Source organism: Triticum dicoccoides, chromosome 3B (assembly GCF_002162155.2).
Source record: "Triticum dicoccoides isolate Atlit2015 ecotype Zavitan chromosome 3B, WEW_v2.0, whole genome shotgun sequence".
Lineage (NCBI taxonomy): Eukaryota > Viridiplantae > Streptophyta > Magnoliopsida > Poales > Poaceae > Triticum > Triticum dicoccoides.
Window position 1 is genome coordinate 798,005,177 of NC_041385.1, and position 12,404 is coordinate 798,017,580.

A 12,404-nucleotide genomic window follows, 5' to 3' on the forward strand; every position below is an offset into this window, starting at 1 on the left:
GATGTGTATGCACCTGGTAGCCGCTCCACCACAGCTAATAGACGGCGTTATCTACAGAACGATGAGGACATGGAGGAGGAGTTCCATGAAGAGGACCATCACATCAAGAGGATCCAACACATCATGAGGAGCATGAGTATGATGCAACACATGAAGAGGATCATGAGTATGATGTTGATGCTCCACAACCATCACAGGCTACACAACCAACACAAGGCAATGCTCCACAACCATCTAGGAAAGGCAAAGCCATAGCTAAGAGACCAGGCAAGAAAGGTAGAAAGAAGACATGGAACACACAATTCCATAGTCCGGAGTATCCTCATAAGCTTATCCCAATAGGAATGCAAAGATATAAGGCCAACACTGAGGCGGAGGAGGAGGCATACAACGAAGAAGAGGAGGAGGAGACTAGCGAAGAGGAGGAGCCTACACTTGCAACCATGGTGAAGAGAGGAAGGAGGAAGTGAGCTTGTTGTCTTGAATTTGGTGTCTTATGTATGCACTTGATGTCTTATGTATGCATGAATTTGTCGTGATGAAAAATCTGTGGACTTGTTGTCGTTTGTATGCAAGAATTTGTCGTGGTGAAAATTCTGTGAAATGTGCTATCTTCTGTGTTCTATGAACCTGTCATATTATTATATATGTGCTATTTTCCTGTGTCAAATAGCATGTCAAATATTATGTACAGGGACCCAGACGCCAGGGTCGTTGGCGTCTGGTATAAAGTCAGGGGAGCAGACGCCATGGTCCTTGGTGTCTGGTCTAAGTCAGGGGAGCAGACGCCATGGTCCTTGGCGTCTGGTCTAAGTCAGGGGAGCAGACGCCATGGTACTTGGCGTCTGGCCCTGGTGTAGTAGTTTTTTCATTTTGTTCAAATTTTGTCACACCATAGTATTGAATGACATATATATTTTGTTCTAGCAAACACCCATAGTATCGAATGACAAACATTAGTTCATGACCACGGGGAAAGAAAATTACAAACATAAGTCAATGTCTCGAATGACATAGCAAATTACAAACATAGTTCAAATTACACAAATAGTGTCGAATGAGAAGTTCATCACATACAATGTCTCGAATGACATAAGTAGTTCATGACCACGATGGTTGAAATGACATGAACATCACATATAACTCGGTTTCCTGTAGCAATGCAAGTCAACAACCCTTTTCCATTCCCATTCTTCCAGCATATCTTGAATCTTGTCATCATCAGTTATGTCAACCAATTTTGTTTCCCCGGGGCCATCTAACTGCCTCCTGTTGACGTAGTACACAAAATCATCTTCCTTCAACCCTTACTTCAACATGAATTTAGTCTTCAACCAATCGAAAGTGAGGTCCAGTTCACTAACTTGCACAACACATGGAGACAAGCCTTGGACATGAACAACAGGGCTAAGCACCCACTGCTTAGCCATCTACAACACACAGATCTCTTAGTAGCTAACCTATCTTACATTAAACCACGAGGAAAACAAACTAGGGTTTTCACAAAACTATAATACATTAAACCAACCAAAAAATAGGGGTGGAGTTGATTTACCTTCTAGTTTCGAAATCCTGAAGATCCAACGGTGAAACCGGCCCGATTCGTGAGAGATTTGAGGGGGGTTAGGGTGCTGGATGAGGGAGTGACATTGGCAGGGCTAGAGGTGAGAGTCGGTGGATATGAATGAAATGAGAGGGGTAGAGGAGGAGATGAATGGAAGATAGGGCTAGAGGTGGGCCCAAAAAATCTTATCCACTCGAATCTTATCCATCAGACAGATAACTGCAAAAATGCTCTCTAGATACCAGACGCCACGGACCTTGGCGTCTGGATGTCCATCAGACACATCAGACAAGGTGTCTGGTCTCCTGCGCGAGCAAAATGATCCAGACGCCAGGGTCCCTGGCGTCTGGGTGTGGCAGGCAGACGCCAAGGACCTTGGCGTCTGGGTGTCCATCAGACACATCAGACAGGGTGTCTGGTCTCCTGCACGAGCAAAATGATCCAGACGCCAGGGTCCCTGGCGTCTGGGTGTGGCAGGCAGACGCCACGGACCTTGGCGTCTGGGTGTCCATCAGACACATCATACAGGGTGTCTGGTCTCCTGCGTGAGCAAAATGAGCCAGACGCCAGGGTCCCTGGCGTCTGGGTGTGGGAGGCAGACGCCATGGACCTTGGCGTCTGGGTGTGGACCTGGTGTTTTTGCACACACTTCTGTCTTTTTGCTTAGCATGGACAAAGCATGCTAGTCTCAACCAAAAATATGAACAAAGCATACTAACTAGTCTCGAATGACGAACATAGTTTGCACATTCTCAAATAGTCTCGAATTACAAGTTCATCATACATGATGTCTCGAATGACATAAGTAGTTCATGACCACACAAGGTCTCGAATAACAAGTTGATATATTAAACAAAGTCTCGACAGTTCATCATCGACGCCGGTGCCTTTCCATTTGTCTACTGAGTAGTACGGGGCCACTTTCCCTTCTTGTCACGTGCCTCGTCCTCCTCTCGTGCATCGCGAGCCCTTGCAAGTTTTCTTGCCCTCTCTTCTTGACGAGCCTCCTTCTCTTTGCGTGCCCTCTCTTCCTCACGCTTCTTGCGCTCACGAGCCTCCTTCTCACGATGCTCCCGCTCCAATCCCCGTGCATAGGACTCCTCGAATAGGCGTTGCCTCCGTAACCAATCTCGACGTTGGTCCTCTTGGACATCTTTTGGTACCTCGTGATCTATCCAAGTGAAGTACTTGCAAAGTGGAGGAGGGGACTACATATAAACCATGTTTTTGTTAGACATGTGAGTGACAACTTGTTGATGTTTTTTGTATGTACACCTAACATACCGGTGGTATGTCATATGCGTTAGTTGGCCTTCGACGATCATGTGCATAGTTGGGACACATGAAAAACCTTCTACCTTCTGTCCATGACTTGTTGCGGTCAGTGGACACCTTCAGCTTACAAACATCAGCACACCAACATGATGGTGTGTGCACATCCTTCTCCTTCTCCTTGTCCAAACTGGCCTCCATCCACGTCTTCGGCATGTCCTCTTGATCCGCGCACGCCGGCCTCGTCCTGGAACCGGATGAAGCCATGCCTACAAAAAGAACAATTGTTAACACAAGACATAAAGAGAGTAAATGCGTAAATATAGTAAATGAATAAATGCTAGGAATTGTATGAACAAATAATATATCATTATTATTAGATCAACCATCTGGATTAAGCAAAAAACCGAAGGCCGATCCATTATCAACCATTCCTCTCCGACCACCACCACCTCTAGCACTTGTGCTTCCTCTCCGACCACCACCACCTCTAGCACTTGTGCCTGCTCGACCACCACCTCTAGCATTTGTGGTAGCTCGACCACCACCTCTAGCACTTGTGCTAGCTCGACCACCACCACTAGCACTTGTGCTTGCTCGACCACCACCTCTAGCACTTGTGCTAGCTCGACCACCACCTCTAGCACTTGTACTCCCTCTACGAACACTAGCACCTCTAGCACTTGTGCTCCCTCTACGACCACCACTACCACCTCTGACACTTTTGCTTCCTCGACCACCACCACCGTCACCTCTTCCACCTCGTTCACCATCGGTGCCACCTCCACGACTTGTTTTTCTTTTTTTGGTTTTCTTATTCTTGCATGTCCTCTCATTGTGTTCCCCTTCACCGCACACCCCACAGTTGATAGTGTCAGGAGCCTCCATGAAATGACCGCTACCAAATTGTTTCATGCCAGTGTATCCAGCCAGGTCATCCATATCACCCCTGAACCTCTTAGTTCTCCTTCTACCCTTCGTCTCCACCTTCAGAAGAGGGTCTGGCCTAATATGAGGGCCATGGTACTCAGGCCACTGTGATTGGTCCAAGAAATGGCGAAATCTTGGCGCCCATGTCAACCTAGTAGCTTCCAGATGGAACTCTTGCATCCGCACGGTTTTTCCATCACAAACATGTATGTTTCTCGCCTTCGCCGCCGTTATCAAATGCGAGCATGGCCAATGATACTTACTAGGCCTCTCGCACTGGCACCACCGAGTCTTCAGTTTCACCTCAAATGCAGCACCACCATATTGTCTACCGTCTCGTGTTGTGCCACCTGGCTCATCAATTTGATAGATCATTTCAATTCTATCGAATATGATAACTTGTTGCCGTGAAGACTTGCTTGCTTGTAACTGCAACCATTCATCAACCTTTTCCGGATAATCCTTTTTTTCACCTATCCATTTTGCAGTCTCTTCAGAATGCCTCTGAAAGTACTCATTAAGCTTGAAGAAGGTGTACTCCACTATTGCAGTCACCGGCAATGCACGAGAACCCTTCAACACATTGTTGAAACATTCTACCAGATTGCTCGTCATGTCGCCATATCGCCAACCACCATCGTCATGAGCGCGTGCCCACTTATGCTTCTTGCTTAAATTCCTAGTTAAGAAGTCTTTTCCCCCTTCGTTCACCGCTGCAAAGAGTTTGTTGTACCGAGCATCGAAACCTTGGGTGGTGAAGGCCACACATACATGGGTAAGGTCTTTGCTGAGCTCCTTGCTCTTACATGCCCGGTAAAAGTTGGCCACGAAATGCCTCATGCACCATCTGTGGTGAAGCTTTGGAAATCCTGGAATAACAATGTCCATTGCCTTGAGTATGCCATGATGCCAGTCCAATATGATGCATACCTCCCTAGCCCCAATCACGTTATGCCTAACATGACCCATGAACCACTCCCAGTTGTCTTGGTGCTCGGAAGGCACCAAAGCAAATGCACACGGCAACACATTGTCGTTTGATGAGTGCGCCATTGCTACCATTAGTGTGCCCTTGTATCTACCGGTCAAGAACGTGCCATCTATAGACAAGACCGGACGACAATGCTGAAACGCCTTCACACATTGTCCATAACTCCAGAAGGCACGGTGGAACACTCCCTCGTGATCCTCGACCACATGAAACATGCCCGGGTTCCTATGTGCAATGGCGGACAACAACCTTGGGAGCTGGTTGTATGCTTCTTCGTAACCACCATACAACATCCTAATAGCATTTGCCTTTGCCTTCCATGCCTTCCCATACTTGACTTCATAACCAAATTGTTTTTTCACCGTCGGCATGAGAAACCTCACTTTCATAGTGGGATCAAAGCCTATGTCTTTCATCCATTTGTATCCGAGATACTCAGATGTGAGTTGACGGTGTGTCTTTCTAAGTCGTTTAGATGGAGGTTTCCATCTATGAGTGGCAACACAACTTTTTAACACCCATTCTTCGGTTTCTTTAAGCTTTCTTGCACGAACCTTCCATGGGCATCCTTCTTGCTCACACACCACGGTGTAACGCAACTTCATGTTGGAGTGCTCAACATAAAATGGCCTATGGTTTCGAATCGCATAGTCAGCCAACCAAAACTTCAGCATAGGCAAGCTCAGAAACTTCACTCCTTTCTTCAAATAAGCATTCTCGTCCTCATTCTCCACCCTTGGTTCTCCTGGATCCGGGCATGGTGTTGGCTCAATCGCCGTCATTCTCATCCCACCGTCAACAACAGCTTTATGGGCAAGGCTGAGATCTTTAAACAAGTGAGTTCTTTTTTGTAAGCCCGTCAGCTCAAAGTGGATTTGGTTCTCCTCCTTTGTGAATCCATCCTCGTCCAACTGTTCAACTGGACCCTCGTCATCCGAGTCATACGCATATTGACGCCTAAAAGGCAAGTCACGATCCATGTCCTTTTGCGCTATGTACGCATCCAAGTCATCAACATCATTACCATGAAACCCTTCCTCTTGCTCTTCGTCGTCATCATAAGCATCTTCATCCTCTTGAATTACTCCGTCACTAGCAATCACCTCAACTCCATTTGCTTGGCTAGTTGGTGGTTGGCTAGAAGCATTGGGGGCATACAACTCAACCTCATTTGCTTTAATAGATGGTACACGGGGATGTGGTGGGGGATAAACATTGGGGGCATCAACCACAACCCTATGCTCAACAAGTGGCACCATTGTCCTCTCGCTCATGTCATCCATTGGGGAAGAGACATGCCGGTTCAAATCAAAGGTAAACCGAGGAGATTCAACCTTGGTGGCAAACAATTCAAGTGACTTGTCTTCCGATTGGGATACTTTTTCCTTGTATACATCCCAATGCAAATCCAAGGTGATAGGCATACTTTTCAAGCGAGATTTGGCTCCAACTCCAACATCATACCTTCCTATTAACTTAACATCAACATTGGTGTCCATCCACTTCAAAACTTATCTCACTTTTGCAACAACATCCTCATAGCTAGGGCTTGTATCAAAAATCAATGGTTCCTCACCCGTGTCGGCATTGTTACTCAAGAATGCCTCCCTGTCAATGTAATGAACATTAACAAGTCTCTCCATCTAAAAATAACATGAATGCATTTAAGACTTAAATGAGAATTGGTGTTTATCCAAATACATCTTATTATATCCAAATCATATCAACACTAAATTATTGGTCATGTCCACAAAAGTATCACTAATTAACACACACTAAGCAAAGTTAACCCTAATCACTAACTAACCCTAACCCCCAATCTTTCTACTCAACAAACATATATCCTACTACACACCATGCATAGCACTATATTATCAAAGTTAACCAAGCCATTCACACTAACATATGGGGGAGAAAACATGAACTAGGGTTCCACCAACATGTATAAAATGCAACCAAAATAACAAGATTTAACAAAAAATAATTGGATGATTTGGGGGAGATTACCAAGAGCAGCAAAGTGATGGAAAGATCCACCTAAGGGATGCACCTTTTGGAGAGGATTTGAGGGGGAGCTTGAGGGGTGGGAGAGAGTATGAGAGCTCCAAGTCTTCTTCAAGCTCGGGTTGTGGATTGGGGAAAGTGTGTGGGGTGGGTCCCACACACTCTCCCATGGGGTTATCCAGTTACCGGGGCCAGACGCCAGGGTCCTTGGCGTCTAGCCCCTTTGCCACGTCAGCAGGTCAACGGGCAGGCGGGCAGTGCGGGCCAGGGGCCAGACGCCAGGATCCGTGGCGTCTGCTTCGCAACCCAGACGCCAGGGATGTTGGCGTCTCCTAAAAAGGTCAAAAACGATTTTTTTATAAACGAGGTCAAATCGGGATTTTGTTAGCCAGAGAGGTCATAACAGTAATTTTGTCCTCTAGTCTATATCTATATCTATACCTACTAATAAACCACCGATCGCTTCTGCCCGTACGTCGTGGGTAATTTTGCAGAAAAGTCCCTGTGCTCTTTTGTATTCAACCCGCAGTCCAAAGCGAACCGGTATGAAGGGAAAAAAACACAGCCAGGCTCTGCCTCGGGCCGCTTCCTGCCCCGCCCCGCGCCGCCGGCCGCTTCCTACCCCGCCCCGCCCGCGCCTCCGGCTACCTCCTGCCCGGCCCCGCCCGCGCCTCCGGCTACCTCCTGCCCGACCCCGCCCGCGCCACCGGCCACCTCCTGCCCCGCCCCATCTCCTCCTCATCCGCGGATTTCTTCGCTGTACACGGCTCCCCTGCACCTACTGGTCGCGACCTCACGGTAGGCAGAGGATGGGAGGGTGCGGCGCTCGCGCCCGGATCCCGGAGCTCGAGCGGGCCGATCTGCGCGTCGGCGACCTCGCGGTAGACAGAGGATGGGATGGTGTGCTGCGCTCGAGACGAGCGGGCTCGAGTAAGGAGATTGGAGGGTGGGGCTCGCGGACGGGGATGGAGAGGCGGGTGCCGGCAAGATTGGGGGCGGGGATGGAAAAGGCGGGGTCGGCAAGTTGGAAATCTGAGGATGGGAAGAGGCTGTGCTGCCGGCGGCCACGAGTGGAGGAGGGCATAAGCAGTGCTCCACCGTGGCGACCACCAGATACCCTGCCTCCCGTTCATCCCACGTTGTCACCGGCCTGCACCTCCGTGAGCTACCTGCCTTAGGAGTGTTTGGTGTGCACTCACAAGCTCGGCCAGGACACCATCGAGTTTGACTTCCAGTTCAACGCTGATGAATTCTTCGAGCCCAACCACGGTCAGACTCCCCTTTCTCCTCCCAGTAGCTGTGCCACCCCTGAAGAAGAAACATGGTGCCAAGTAATTGATTCACCCAGTTGTGTTTTCTTAAATCTAGCATAAGGAGCATGTTAGATTTCCAACAGACATAACATCCGAAAAAATAATAATCATTTACTTGATTTCTCACACAATTAACAGAATCCACAAAAACAGCTTAACCAAACAATTAGAGCATGACGAAGAGATGATTCAGACAGAGCTGCAGTTGATGTGCCCATGTGTGTGAATTGCTGTTGTGCTATGTGAGAGGTAAGAGCTTAAGATGCCCACGACGCTGGCATCGGCGCACTGATTGTAGAGGCCGTTGCCATGGTCATTGCCCGGCGGTTCGTCCTTGAATACCAAGCGGCTTGATGACAACACCGGCAACGTTTCCTGTGAGCAACCATCAACCTCATATTCAGATGGTGTAAGCTCTTCATTTGCTCACCAAAATGATTCGAATTTTGTGTCATGATTTTGCACGTTGCGATTATTCCTTCTTACTGTAGTGTGATGATGACCGAGTACTGTTAAATCTGTGATGGCTGCACTTCTTCCTTGCAGGTGGCAATCTGGCTCTGTAAAATCTGTGATGGCTGCATTTCTTCCTTGCAGGTGGTAATCTGGCTCTGTCTCCATCCTCTGAATCCATCCTGACGTCTCAAACCTGTTTAGTTGCATGCAACATATTACCACTCTTATCATCTTTCAATACCATATATGCGTGCATCTGTCTATTCCTCTTTTTTCCTCTTTCTTTCTTTTCTCAATGCTCAGCTCCCCTGTATGATGCTTGTAATGAGATAGATTGTCAGAGGCTGCACATTGTGGATTTGGTGGTAGAGTTGCATGTCGGGAACGTGCGCGGTGCATCAACGCCGTGGTCTGCACCGTACCCAACGAAGGCCATGGAGCCTGTGGGAGAGACGCAAAACCAAATGGAACCCTCAACCTGAAGATGTGGACTGCAATGTTGCTCCTGGTATATATTTGCTTCCACGGGATAATGCTCTATTGCTGTTGTGGCCTCCTTGTGATGCCTTCCTAGCTACCATCTTCTTCACTGAAGCTACATGATAAAGTTTCAAATTATGAACTAGATTTTTGCCAATGGCAATGTATTAGTACTTTGTGTTATGACTAAAGAAAGTACTTTGTGTCGGTATCTGTCATCAAACGTACATTAGTACAGTTTGTAGTCAACCAAGCACAACTTCTGTGATACTAAAATTTTGCCGATGGCAATGTATTAGTACTTTGTTTTCTGAAGAACCAAGTAGGAGCTCTGCCAAAATACTGTTAAGAAGAGTGAATGGAGTACTTACTGTGTATAACTATGGTTATAACTATCCAAATTTTATACGTAGATTTTTCTTTTCATATTTATAAGATAGAATCTCCTATAAGCAATAGTATGGACGGAATTTCTGCTGACTTACATTTCTATAAGATTGAGATAATGATACTACTGCTTAAATCATTACACCAAAGGTTGTATACAAAGTCAATGCCCCCTCGGTTATACTGCCGAGAGCATCCATCACCATGATCATGGGAGAGCAGGTTAGGCATGTTACCACCAACATGATTTTTAATGTTTCTTTCTTTGTAATACTGATCATCTGTTTGACATAGTGCCTAGCCATGGTGCCATGGTGCCATGTGCAAGTCATTGTTGAGGGCGCATGGACAGAATTGCAGATCAATATCTAACACTATGTGCCAGGTCTAGGAGACCGGGGCATCCAGATGAACCTCTTCGAGGTAATTTCCAGGTGCCTAAAATGTTGTTGCTAACACATGTTTGTTATGCCTCTTTTTTTCTGAAATGACGCCCTTTACAAATTGTTTTGGTGCATATGAGCAAAGGCCCAGTTTTTTTTATTACATTTAGTTCACATCAACAACCGAATAACTCTTGCACTGAGTATATGTTTGGACAGATGGAAAGGAAAGTATTTACGTATTTTTTCTACTGATAATCATTATGTGCTTTTCACACATATTTGAGATATTTTCACTGGTTCAAAACTGATGTGAGATATTTCCAACAATAACTCTTTGCTATTTCATTTATGTGTATGAAGTTATTTTCCCTTTTCACTTGGTCACCACCTTTGGCTATTACTTTATAATTACAAAGATTATGTTAAAAATGTCGTAGAAGCCAAGAGCAATACTAACCTGTTCAGTTCGTCATGGCATTTGCAATTGCAATATGCACTGCACAGCAGTTTCACATCAAAAGGAAGATAAGATGAGGCAGCAGCAGATGGATTGGGAGCTGCACTTCATTAGTGCACCATGACATAGGTAAATAACACAAAAACTTTCAAATTTATTTTATATCCGTTGCAACGCACAGGCCCTTTTGCTATTCTTTTCTTTCCCTAATCTCTCCCTAATTTAATAATAAAGCACGGATTGAGTTTGTTGGGTTCACCGTCATTTTTTTTCACTTCTTCCCTACGTGGTCTCTTTTGCCGGTTCCTACGAGGTGGTACTATTTTCTCCATGTCTCCTCTCCTCGATCGGATTTTAAAAGAATTGTACGTCTGGGTACAGGCAGCACGCCAGCCCATCTAACTAGCCGCAAAAAACACGGGCCTTCCTTATGGGCTGCCTGCAAGCTTTATTATCTTAGGTCTTAGAGAAAGAAACAAATCCTGCTACGATGCAGAATCGAGCCTGGGATCTGTCTAATTCTTTCGGCCAGGATAACCAACTGAGATAAACATATTACATGAAGAATAGTCCCACCTCACAATTTTGAACACAGTCAAACCAGTTAATATACCAGCTGCCACAGTAATTAACAAACAGCCGTGAAAAAAGGGCAGCTAATTATTGTGGCTAAATATATGCGGCTAATTCAAAGGAAGGATGGTGTGGGCTCGGAAGAAAATATAGGAAGGATGGTGTGGGCTCGGCAGAATATTTGAATGGATGGGATCCTTAATAAGGTAAGGAAGGATTGTGGTGGGCTTGCCAGAATATTTAAATGGATGGGATCCTTAATAAGGTAAAATAAAAAGGGATTATGTGAGGCTAATAATTAAAAGGAAGGATCTGATTGTGGGCTGAATATTTGAAGACGGTTGACTGTATGATCCGGTAAGGAATGATTTGATTATGGGCTGAATATTTGAAGATGGTTGAGGAGGATTGTGTGATCCGGACAAACTTGACCACAAGTGTGTCTCTAGAAATGTACAATTTTTTGTTGTTTCTCAAGTTGCAACGATGGCCATTTGTATCGACGCGAACAACATTTTTTCCTATGGATCTCTATAGGCCCAATAATAAAAGCAAATCACATGCTACCGAGTCAATTAAAGTCTTCCATAAAATGTATTAATATGTCAATCAATCATGTCATCTCATTATTTATGCTTTTTATTAATATTAATGTTATTTAGAGAGATAAGGCAGTATGTCTTCTCCTTATTACAATTGAAACCGTGTTTTAGGACCTCTAGAGCTTGATACCTACTATTTTTGTTTTTTAGAATTGTTTGTGTAAAATGCCAGTATTTCCACTTTTTTTTATTTTGTTAATATTGTGTGACAGCGGCAAGGATCGCTGACAATTGGTACTCACCAGCCGCCCAGCACATGCCAAGACCGCATCTACAACCATCATGGAATATGTTTCAAGTCGGGAGAAGATAACCAGTTCTATTTTAACTTAGAATATGACGATGAATCATAGCTCTGTATAGAAAATTCAAGTTCATTTGGAAACCGTATATAACTTCCTATTGTGTGGGTCTAAAATTTTGGTGCGCGTTAAATTTCGCATGAACTATCATTGTGTTTTGCTCATCTAATTCTAACTAAATTTAAATACACATCAATTGTGTCTCCCCGTAGCAACGCACGGGCATTTTTGCTAGTGTCTACTAATCACTCTTAATCCTTGAACGGACGGCTCCATCGCTGCGCGGTGGCAGTGTCTGAACGACTGAGACCTCGAACGTGTCGAAGCCGCGCGCCAGCTGGTTCCGGGAGGCACTGCCTGCAACGCCAGTCCTCCAAGCTAGAAACAGAGGAGGGAGGCGCGCTGACCGGAAAAGACAGCTTCCGCAGTCGCGTCCATTCGATCGAGATGATGAAATGACCGCAAGTAGTGTACCTCACTTGTGCACTCGTGCTGATGATAATACTATGTTCCAGCCCGTACCGTCTCACAAAAACAAGTACAGGACGCAGTACGTATTGCAGGTGCTCCTGTGTTCACTAAACTACAACTGGCAAACACAAAGCGGTGGTGAAATGATTGTGTGAAGAAAGAAATCTACTATGGGCGTGTTTGGTTCACTGGCTCGCGCCTGGCTCGCATGAGGAT

The 12,404-nt window shown here is 45.7% G+C and overlaps 1 long non-coding RNA gene across 1 annotated transcript; it reads left to right on the plus strand.

Moving 5' to 3' along the window:
• The first annotated feature begins 8,911 nt into the window (after positions 1-8,911).
• On the plus strand, positions 8,912-11,837 carry LOC119282313. Its single transcript, XR_005138697.1, has 3 exons — positions 8,912-9,820; positions 10,291-10,369; positions 11,628-11,837. It is a non-coding gene; the product is annotated as an uncharacterized LOC119282313 (long non-coding RNA).
• The last annotated feature ends 567 nt before the right edge of the window (positions 11,838-12,404 follow it).